The sequence below is a fragment of the Myotis brandtii genome, unplaced genomic scaffold (genome assembly GCF_000412655.1).
Source record: "Myotis brandtii unplaced genomic scaffold, ASM41265v1 scaffold115, whole genome shotgun sequence".
In the NCBI taxonomy this organism is placed as follows: domain Eukaryota; kingdom Metazoa; phylum Chordata; class Mammalia; order Chiroptera; family Vespertilionidae; genus Myotis; species Myotis brandtii.
The window spans coordinates 15,052,423-15,063,749 of record NW_005353967.1 but is presented as its reverse complement, the minus strand read 5'-3'; positions in this window follow the sequence as shown (position 1 = coordinate 15,063,749).

Genomic DNA, 11,327 nt, shown 5'->3' with positions numbered 1-11,327 from the left:
CCAGGCTGGGCGGGGGGCCCCCCCCCCCCCCCCCCCAGTGCACAAATTTTTGTGCACCGGGCCTCTAGTCTTTTATAAATCTCTAACATAACTCATATTTTTCTTAATGAAATGATTATTGACTTCTTTAGAAACCACTAGCATGTAAGAGTCTATGTAATTTTACATCTATATGTATAAAAGCATAAGTGACCATCCAACTGTCTGACCATCCGACCAGTAGCTATGATGCACACTGACCACCAGGGGCAGATGCTCAACACAGGAGCTGCTGAGCTGTGGTGACTTGGCAGCTGTGGTTCTCGGGTGATGCACCAGGAAGCAGAGAGGAGAGAGCCCAATTCAGAAGCAGAGAGGAGGGAGCCCAATTCCAGGGTGCATCACCTGAGAACCACCCTCTTGCAATCCGGGACCCCTTGGGGAATGTTGGAGAGCTGGTTTTGGCCGATCCCTGCAGTCCAGGCTGGGGGACCCCACCAGTGCACAAATCTGTGCACCGGGCCTCTAGTAAATAAATAAGATAAAATTCTAGAAGGAAGAATTCTATAAGAATCTCAGTTTTCTAATCAGATAGAAAATAAATATGAACTCAAAATGCCCAGGAATTAATAAAAAAATAATTTCCTATGGATCAAAAAAATATTTTCTTGAGAACTTTGGCATCTATGTTTATCAGGGATATTGGCCTGCACTTTTCTTTCTTTGTAGTGTCTTTGTTGTTGTTTTTAATCCTCATGCAAGTATATTTTTCCATGGATTTTTAAAAATTTTATTTATTTATTTATTGCTATTGCTTTTTAGAGAGAGTGGGAGGAAGGGAGAGAGACACAGAGAGAAACCTTAATGTGAGAGAGGCACATCGATTGATTGCCTCCCACACATGCTCCAACCAAGGTTGGGGATTGAGCCTGCAACCGAGGTATGTGCCCTTGACCAGAATTGAACCTGGGACCCTTTGGTCCACAGGCCAATGCTCTATCCACTGATCCAAACCAGCTAGGGCGGGAGAAAGTGCTTTTTGAGAGAGGTGACCACCATATTTCTGGAGCGGCTCCTGTTGGTGGCCAGGGTCCTCTGGCACAGTTACCATCAGTAATAAAGTTGTGCTATTTTAATTAAGGAAAAAACCCACTAAAGTTGTTGAGTAATTGATTCATGTAAACAAAATAGCAGCAAATTATTGAGTACCCACTCTGTGCTAAATATCATGCTAAATGCTGGATTGTTTCATTTTAGCCTCTCAACAGCTCTGTGAGGAAGGTATTATTATCCTTAAAGTAGTGATTTCATGGTTATCTTTACAATTACGTTCACTCGTTTGCATTCTGATATACTTCCTCCAATGAGAAAATTATAAAGTGAGGCTCCAGATTTTTTGTTAGAAGTTGTCCAGAAGTTTAGACACTCACATTGGAATATATATGCTGGCCATGTGAATGGCATCTATGTATTTCTTGGCTAGGGTATAGCTTGAAATGTAACCCTGGGTAGAATTTCCAACCTAATATTGGGTAGCACATTCATACATATTTTTATTTTTAAAATTATGTGTTTAAATTTCATTTGAAAAAAATATGACCATTATATAAAGCCATACTTTCTTAGATGTTATTATTTAAGACAAGTGTAAGCAAAAAACCAGGGGTGATTCATTTAAAGTCGATGTAAAGACAAACATTAAGTAATGAATGTGAACAAGTAGTATGAGGATATGAAAAAATCGTGAAGATAATATGTGAGCTACTGAAATTTGGGAAAGAGGGTCTCTGCCTTGCCTGAGGTCTGGAGGTCAGGTCAGAGGTGAATGCTGGTCTTTGTGAATTTTTGTTGGATCAGCACTCACTCACCTTCTAGGACTCTAAGCATTGTCTTGTGACTTCAGTTACTCCAGATTGGAGTGTTCATGAATGGAATAAAACTGAACCTGAGTCAGACAGCAGGACCCTGATATATCAGTTCTCCCCCATATATATTGGAAGTCTTAAATACTCAGACAGAATTAGTGGTTCTCTGACTTGTGACCCTTTTATGGGTGAAAGTCAAGGACTCTTATCAACCGACTGTGAAAGAAGCAGGAAACAATTTATTTTTCTCTGATGTTAAGGTTTCCATGACCCTTATTTTATTTTACTGCAGTGGTTTTTCTTTTACTTCTAAAAGTTGGAAGTTGTTCAGGGACTGTTTACCTAGCACTATCTGTGTGCCAGGCACAGTGCTGACCTGGGATACAGAGAGAAATGACAGGCTCTTCTCCTTGAAGATCTATGGAAAACATTTAAAATATATATATAATTTTTATTGATTTTTTTACATAGAGGAAGGGAGAGGGATAGAGAGTTAGAAACATCGATGAGAGAGAAACATCGATCAGCTGCCTCCTGCACACCTCTTAATGGGGATGTGCCCGAAACCAAGGTACATGCACTTGACCGGAATTGAACTTGGGACCTTTCAGTCCGCAGGCCGACCCTCTATCCACTGAGCAAAACCTATCCACTGAGCCAAACTGGTTAGAGCTATGGAAAACATTTTTAAGGAGAATTCAAGATGCTGGTCAGGAAGATGAACTAAACTTAAGAAGCCGATTCGGGACAGGAAAACTCAGAAAATAGGAAAGACCTCTAAGAAATCTTCACCTATTATACAATAATAAAGGAGGAATTGGACTGGAGAAAACTTAACACAGAATCATAATTGCATATGGATGGATGTATCCTTGAAAGCTCAGGTATCCAGGTTTGCCCTTAAGCCACTAGTAAAAGACAGTGGCTACCCTTATTATTTCTTAATATCTTCAGAGATGGGGTTTCCAGCTTTTTCTCGCAATACTTATACCCTGGATATTTTCTAATGTTTATCCTAAATCCCTCCTATTGAAAGTTAAGCCCATCCTTTCTCGGAGAACAGCTGTCTGCCATTACTTTCAATATCATGAATGATTGTAAAGAACTTTTGAGTCTGTCCTCCCCATACCCAAGAATATATTCCATTCCAAATCCTGCCGTTCTCACACTTCTGGTCATGAATTCTATCACCCTGTTTTTTTCCTTCTAGTATTTTAAACCCCCCACCCCCAATGGCTACACATCACCTTCCGTGTTTCCTTCAAATTGTATAAGCATACATTTCTTGTGGTTTCTTGTCCCTCTCTCATATTTTAAATTTCTAAGTTCTTACGTTCTCCCTTCTTGTGTTCTTTACTTCTTCAATTTTTCCTTCTTCTACATAGTCTAAATTTTAATTTTATTTAAAGTCCAAATCTTTTTACCTTATAGTTGGATTTAATTTCCTTCTGAGGGAATCAGTACTGTCCTTTTCGCACATAGGCACCTGGGCAAGGTAGGGAAGCCCATTGATTTATATTAGGCTTTGCTGGGTCCTGAGGGCGGGGATCACAGCATTCAGTGAGTGAGAATCCAAGGGAGAAAATGATCACTGCTTTGTGTGTTTTTCTGGGCTATAATTTCCAGTACCTGGATCTTAGGGGTGTATTAATGCTGTTGCTAACAGGGAAGGAGCAGATGGAAAATAAATATGCTCAAGGGCTCAGAGGCTATTACTGATGCTGGAGGCAGGTAGTCAGGCAACAGGAAGTAACTATAGCAAAACAGAAGGAAAAAAGATACTTATCATTGGTCCCTTGAGCAACATGAATCAGGAGCTAGGGGAAGACTGTCCCAGTGTTTTGAATGGGGCACCCTTAACAGGTGGCTTGTAGAATCTACTAGCCATATAGCGATTGAGTCTGAGCAGCTGCATCGTACAAACTTGAAAATGAGTTTTCTCAGTCCCCAGAGCTGCATAAAGCAGATCTGGTGAGAGAGATGACAGCTGGACATCACTGATATTTGAATAGTTCTTTACCAAGTGCTTTCCATGCCATTGTTGGAAAGGAATCTTGTTAACAAACCTGTGACAGGCCAAGAGCAGATATTACTAATATTCTGTTACATAGAAAAAGGAAGGAGCTTAAATACATTGCCCAAAGCCATGTACATACTTAGTTTTAATGTTATCCCATGCTTTCCAGGGCACAAGAGCTTGAGGGTAGAATTGTATCCTAAAAATCATTTATAAGATTGCTAATTTCATCTTTACTCCCCAACTTTTCAAAAATTTGGGTCTCCTAAATTTCAATACTACTACTACTACTACTACTACTACTAATTGTAAAAACAAGCTACCATTGTTTAAGTACTTACCACATGCTACTGAAACCTCACAGCAATCCTAACATCTAACAGTTTTATCCCTATGTAACTGACGAAGAAAATGAGGTCCAGAGAGGTTTAGTAATTTGCTCAAGATAATACAGCTAGTTAAGTAGCTGATGTGAGATGATAACCAAAGAATATGCAATTCCAAAGTTACAGATTTGCATCAGGAAAAATTCAGGGACTAATTTAAGGGGTCCCCAGAGATGTCCCTTTGTGTACAATAAGCACAGCCCTACCGGCTACAACAGCATTTCCTCCTCTCCCAGCTAGTGGCCCTTAGGCGTTGCTCTGACTCTTGTTCTTAGCTGGTGGGGGTCTCTGTCTATGATGATTTTGGCTGCTTCATCCCTGCCCCCATTTCTGTTTCTTATTACAATGTACTCCAGTAGTCACGCAGTGAAGCAGGGCCCAGTGTGGACTGTTCCCCAAGCAGCATGGCCTGGTGCTCTGGTTTCTTTCAGAGATTTCAACAAAAAAGCTCTTTATCTCTCTTCTAAAGAACTTGGGCATGCTCTGGCTGGCGTGGCTCAGTTGGTTGGAACTTCTAAGGGTCACGGGTTTGATTCCAGGTCAGGATGCATACCCAGGTTGCAGGTGCATACGGGAGGCAACCAATCAATGTTTTTTTCTCTCTCTCTTTCCCTCTTCTTTCCTCTCTCTCTCTGAAATCAATAAAAAACATATCATTGGGTGAGGATTAAAAAAATAAATAAATTAAGAACTTAGGCATGAACCTAGAGAGACATGAACTAGAGAGGCAGAGCCAAAGGTCTCTGACAAGCATGCCCTTTGCTCTGCTCAAAATTGATCTTTTTGAACAACTTCTCATTTTACATAAATCATATTGTCCCTCAAATCTCCCATCTCTTAGCATCCTCCTTTGCTTCTCATGCAAATAAGGGCCCAGTGAGCCAGTCACACATAGCCAAGTGGGTTGAACCTTTTGGAATTAATACACCCTTTGGGCCTTAAACTTGAAGCTCCATTACCCCCACTATTATGACCATTGTTTGTTATTTATGTGTCAGATCCTTTCCCATTAAATTGGGCTGGTGATTTTATTAGGCGACTCATCTTTATATATATATATATATATTAGAGGCCTGGTGCATGAAAATTGTGCACTGGCGGGGTGGGGGTCCCCTCAGCCCAGCCTGTGCCCTCTCGGGGGTTGTCCGCTTGTCTGCTTAGGCCCGATCCCACCATCGGGCCAGCAGTCAGACATTCCTCTCACAGTCCGGGGCTCTCACATTCTGGGACCCCTTGCTCCTTACCGCTCACCTGCAGCACTCCCCCTGTTGGAGTGCTGCTCAGGCAGAAGCTGGGCTCGCTGCTCCTTAGTGCTGCCATGGAGGCGGGAGAGGCTCCTGCCACTGCTGCTGCGGTTCACTAGCCATGAGCCTGGCTTCTGGCTGAGCGGTGCTCCCTCTGTGGGAGTGCACTGACCACCAGGGTGCAGCTCCTGCATTGAGCGTCTGCCCCCTGGTGGTCAGTGCATATCATAGCAACCGTTCATTCCACCGTTCAGTCAATTTGCATATTAGGGTTTTATTATATAGGATTGATTTCAGAGAGGAAGGGAGAGGGAAAAAGATAGAAACATCAATGGTGAGAGATAATCATCGATCGGCTGCCTCCTGCACACCCCCACACTGGGGATCAAGCCCAAAACCTGGGCATGTGCCCTGACTACAAATCAAACCATGACTTCTTGGTTCATAGGTTGATGCTCAACCTATGAAATGGCCATACCAGGCAACTCATCTTTGCATTCACACATAGAGCAGATGTTTGATATGTAGCTTATTATATGAATAAATGAATGAATGAATGTAGATTAACAAAACTAACTGGTTTCTAGTTATTGCTGATTTAAGATTAGATTCCTACCCAAATCTTTAAATTAGCCCACCTCATTTGTACCTGAGGATAGTTGTACTTGTTTCCTTTCCAGAACATTCTTCTTCTTTTTTTTAAAGATATTTTTGGTTTGCATGTGATTTGTTTTTAATTTGCATTTTTATTGATTTCAGAGAGGAAGGGAGAGGGAGAGAGAGACAGAAACATCAATGTTGAGAGAGAATCATGGATTGACTGCCTCCTGCATGCCCCCTACTGGGGATCAGTGTGCAAGCCAGGTATGTGCCCTTGATGGGAATCAAACCCGGGACCCTCGGCCTGCAAGCTGATGCTCTATCCACTGAGCCAAACCAGGTAGGACCAGAACATTCTTCTTTAGAGTTTTGTATGGATTCTCCCCTCACTTCATTTAAAATCCAATGTAACCTCCTCAGAGAGGGCTTCCCCAGCAACTCTATCTAAGATATCACTCCCGGAAGTTCTTGAACACTTTACTCTGGTTTAGTCTTTCCTCAATAAAACTATTTTGTGTTGGTTTATTGTTTTACCCACTGAGTTCTATGAAGGTCAAGACCTTTATTTTGTTCCCTGCTATATCTCCATGGCCTTGAATAGTCCCTGGCAGATAGTAGGAACTCAATAAATATTTTTTGAGTGGGTGAATTAAACTGAGAAAGGCTCCCCCAAAAGCTTGTGTGCCCACATGAAGAGGCTTCCTTAGTCTTTTTGGGCACTGCTCTAGTGAAAACATTCAAAGTTCAACAGTCTGGTAACATCTAAAATGTTGACTCCTCAAATAAGTTAATTGTTTATTGATTTCTTCTTGTTGCTCCTTGAAAATGTGTATCTCAATCTATAAAACTCTTAGTTCAGAGTCCATTATTTCTTGGTGTTTACAGCTGGACAGTTTTGTGATAAATGGCAACTTATATTAAAACATGGTTTATCTGCCATCACTGAGGAAAAAGTAGACTTTCATGTAATGTAAATTTATTTTTAAATATCCTATACTAAAAAAGCTATTTTGCTATTAACAATTTTTGGGACCTTTGTTTTTGGTCATGATGAAGTAATAATGATTAGATGTCCCTTTTTGTCTGAAGTAAGTAAAAAGCAGGACAAAAATATGTGAAACAATGGTTCTCAAGATATTGGAATCAGATAATGAAAAACAGTGATTTCTGAGAGATGACAATCAAACAACATGAGTCCTGCAATTGTCCCAACTGTTTTGAGACAGTTTCTAGGCTGTGGAGCAGGGAGGGGAACCCAGGATGGAGATCGGCAGTTTCCTCGAGTTTAAGAGTCTGACACTGGAAGTCCAGGCAGGCCAAATGGTCGAGTTCACAGAGTATCAGAGATGCTGATCTTTCAATGCCGTTTTTTTAAAGAGTGATCCCACTATTGCTCATGATGATGGGGAAATTAAAGACCAGGGCTTTAAGGTGTTATTCACATTACATTGTGAGCATCTGAGTCACAGAGATGAAAGGAACAACCTTGTGACTGCTGTGGAAAATGGCATGAACTTTGCTTCATTGTCATCTCTAGGCATATGAAAATCGGAATAATTTTTGTTTGCCAAACAGAAAGCTAGATGTTTTCAAATTACCATATCTTCTCTTCATCTTTCTAAAAGTTTTAAGTTATTTAGGATGCCTCTTTTATCATTTGTTTTGAATGCAGTAAGGCTTTCTCTTCAGGTTTGTTGACAGCTTCTCATAGAACTTTTCTGGGAACAAGCATGTTAATGGCATATTTAATGTCGGTATGAACCATTGCTTTGAGTTCGTGGTATTTGCTGGAACATTGTGTCCTGAATAAAATATAAAAACACAGTAAATTGTAACCTCAGAAATTGAATATTTAAATAGTCATGAATGAGAGGACATAATCCAATTATTTTTTCCCCTGGAGTATACAGAATGGAGAAATTTAAATATATTGGGCCGGTACTTGATTTAAGAAAGTGTTATGCTTCAGGAAAATTCCCTTTAAGAACAAATAGGGAATATAAATAAAGACACCTGAAAAGTTTCTTGCTAAAAATAGCTATAAAAGGTGTGACATATATGATAGTACAAGTCATTTAGTGGCATTTATCATTGAAATGTTGGACTTTAGAAAGGAATTGCTTTAATATAGATGAATTTAGTGTTGCTGCTGTTCTAATAAAAATACATTGAAATAACCTCTCTGAGGTAAATGGCTTATTTAATCTTCTCTTGCATTATTGAAAATTACTTTTCTGCTATCTATTCATTAATGTAACTTAAGAATCTGTGTTCAGAAATTTTAACTTTGAGATAATAAAACCAGACCAAGGTTAGTTTTTATTTTTCAATTATAGTTTACATTCGTTATTATTCTGTGTTAGTTTCAGATGTACAGCCTAGTGGTTAGACAATCATGTACTTTACAAGTGGCCCCTCTGGTATTTTAAGTGCCCACATGGCCCCATACATAGTTATCACAGTATTACTGACTATATTCCCTATGCTGTAATTTACATCTCTTTTTTTGTTTTGGTTTGGGTTTTTTTCCTCCACTGTGGTATTGCAGCATTGGCCCTAATTCTCTAATCCTGCCTGTGTCAATATCCTTTGCTATGTGACTTTGTAGTTCTCCTCGCCCTCATGAGTGGAGTATGTTTTCTCTGCCTTGTGATATTATCTTTGACTGCAGAGCATAGAAGTGACAGTGTGTCAATTCTGAGCCTGCGTCTTATGTAATTCTCCCTCTCTGTGCCTCTGTCATTGCCATAAGAAGAATATGCTTAACTAGTCTGCTGATAGAGGGAAGAGGATGAGGGACAGATGGAGCAGAGCCATTCAAGCTGAGCCCAGCCTCGATCAGCTGATCCCTGGTTAACTCACAGATGTGCACGTTACATAAAGGCCTATTGTTATGTGCCACTGAGATTTTATGGTTATGTTTTACAGCATTATTGAAATAATAACTAGCTGATTCATCCACAGATAAAGAAAATTTCCGTATCAACACCAAAAATAGTTATCCACAGTGAGTTTTTTAACATTTGTAGTAAAATAATATTTACATAATGTATTGCTTGTGTGTTAAGATCTTAGCCTAGAAACAAGCATGGCATCAATTTCTTAAAAATACAGAAGTTAATCAAAACATGATAATATTAAATTAAATAAGTAATATGGGAATTTTAAAATTTGGTTGTGACTATGTCTTACCTATTCGTCTTTTATTTTTTTTTATTTATCTTTATTGTTGAAAGTACTACAGACGTCCCCTTTTCTTTTCCCCATTGACTCTCTCCTCCCCACTTCCACCGATTCATCTTTTATACAATGCCTATTATTTAATGGGCATTCAATAGGTATTTGTTGAGAGAATAAATGAATGACTGGAGCTTTTTTTCCTTCTTAATTTTCTTTATTTTCCCTTTGAACTGTTGACTCTAAACATTTAAAAAACAGTCTTAAAAAACCAAACAACCCAATCAGCAATTCAACAAATCATCGCCATAGGACTAGGTCAATGGTTTTCACTAGGATGTGATTTTGTTTCCCAGGGGACATTTGGCAATGTCTGGAGATATTCTGGTTGTCATAACTGGAGATGGTATGCTAACTGGTAGGTAGAGGCCAAGGGTACCGCCAGACATTCTACAGTGCAAAGAATAGATCCTCACAATAAAGAATTATTTGGCCCCAAAACGTTTGTGCATCCTTGGATTTTTTTTTTTTTTTGGTTTTAATTTGTCTTGCAGGATTGTGACTCATTCTCTTATGTTTTGTTTGTTTGTTTGTTTGTTGCCCTCTCTATGTAGTATCTGAAGATTGCTTCTACTTTTCTTTTTATCCTTTACTTCCCCAGCCTTTCTAGAACTGCCTCTTTGAATTTTGTGCCACTTTTCATTTTCTTCCCTGTAGTCAGTACTTTTACTACTGAACTTTTTCAATATTTTTACACTTAAGATGGATTTTTCTCTTTCTGGGACCTATTTTAGCTTACTTTTTTTCTGTCTTCCATGCAGATTTTCTGGAAACCCTCCTTAAGTCTCTGCAAAGGCTTACAGTGGGAGAGCTAGTTATAGTACTGCTGTGAGTTGATATTTTTCTTAATTACAGATGATTTAAAGTTTTTAGTGTTATTCATTTTAAAGTTATGATGAAGGTGTGATCTTCCTGTATGTTTTTTTTCTTGTTGACCTGCATATATTTGTTTTTTAAAAAATATATTTCTATTGATTTCAGAGAAGAAAGGAGAAGGAGAGAGATAGAAACATCAGTGATGAGAGAGAATCAGTTCATTGGCTGCCTCCTGCATGTCTCACACTGGGGATTGAGCCTGCAAACCCGGGCATGTGCCCTGACCGGAAATCGAACCGTGACCTCCTGATTCATAGGTCAATGCTCAACCACCGAGCCATGCAGGCCGGGCAAGAAAGTAATTTTAAAACACAGGTTCCTACTGTTATTAAAGGGGAACTAGAATATGCTGACCTTTGACATTTATCTCCACAGTTGAATCTGTATTAGGCTAATATATTTTAAAGGAATTAGTTTAAGTAATAACAAATCTTAAATGTGTCATATTTAAATAAATTTTGCACAGCAGATGCTATAGGTGAGCAAATGAACCTTAATTCTCTTCTCAGGAAGAGGTTTTTGAAAATAAGAGGAGCATATTTCGATTTATGTACATTTACTGCAAAGAAAAAGCCAAGCAGTCATCAACAGTGCAGCTGGGGAAAGGTATTGGATTTAAGCTTTGCTTTAAATGAATCTGTTTCTGTTCTGTTTTGGCTCACTTCCTGAAGTCAATACTCATTGACCTTAAAGGACCTCTTTGAGCTCTAAAAAGGTGTCTATCTGTGGAGATAACATTTAGGGAGGTTAAGATTGTGCATTAAAATTCATGTCTAAAATCAACTTCTCTTTAGACATTATCATTCTTATCTTTCAGGAAATAAATCACATGAAATTATGTAACCATGTTTATATTACTTGTTGGAAATTTAAAGAATATTATTAAGGTGATTTATGTCCAATGTGTTCATCTCAGACCAGCAGCCATCACCATTACTAGGAGCTTGTTAGAAATATAGATTCTTAGGTCCAGCCCAGACCTCCCGAGTCAGAATCTGCATTTTACCTGGATCCCCAGGTGATTTGTAAGTGCATTCAGGTTTGAGAAGGTGCCACTCTCTGTAGTTGGACAACTGAATGAACAGAGTCTTTGCTAAGCATCTTGTAGGTGGGTAGTTCATGA